Raw genomic sequence first — 387 nt, 5'->3', positions numbered from 1 at the left:
CCAGCTTTGCAGCAGCTTCTATATCGTCTCATTGGTTGCAGGGTACTATTTCTGTTTTTATTTGTTTCTATTGTTAATATTTTGTGGCGTCACTTGCTTACCAATGAACTGTCTTGTCCTTTTGTTTTCTTTTTTTTTTTCAGCCAGAAGGCGCTGCTAACCACAATCATGTTACACAATATGCACTTGCTCTGGTACGTAACAATGATCCTTCCTCCGTCCTAGGATTAACATTTCCACAACTGGACACAGTTGATGATGTCTTTCTCTGCAAAAGCTTTCTGTTCCATATGGCAAAGCAACGCTTGAAATTTTCTAAACTTTTTATTCATCGTATGACAGGTGTTGAAAGAGAGTTTTAAAGTCTATTGTGCTATCAATGATGGA

At 37.7% G+C, this 387-nt stretch overlaps 1 long non-coding RNA gene across 1 annotated transcript; it reads left to right on the top strand.

Annotated features, from left to right (window-relative positions):
* On the top strand, positions 1–387 carry LOC104775231. The gene is made up of 3 exons (XR_765775.1): positions 1–42; positions 144–194; positions 343–387. It is a non-coding gene; the product is annotated as an uncharacterized LOC104775231 (long non-coding RNA).

The sequence above is a fragment of the Camelina sativa genome, unplaced genomic scaffold (assembly GCF_000633955.1).
Source record: "Camelina sativa cultivar DH55 unplaced genomic scaffold, Cs unpScaffold10470, whole genome shotgun sequence".
Taxonomy (NCBI): Eukaryota; Viridiplantae; Streptophyta; class Magnoliopsida; order Brassicales; family Brassicaceae; genus Camelina; species Camelina sativa.
This window is presented reverse-complemented; position numbering and strand designations above follow the sequence as displayed.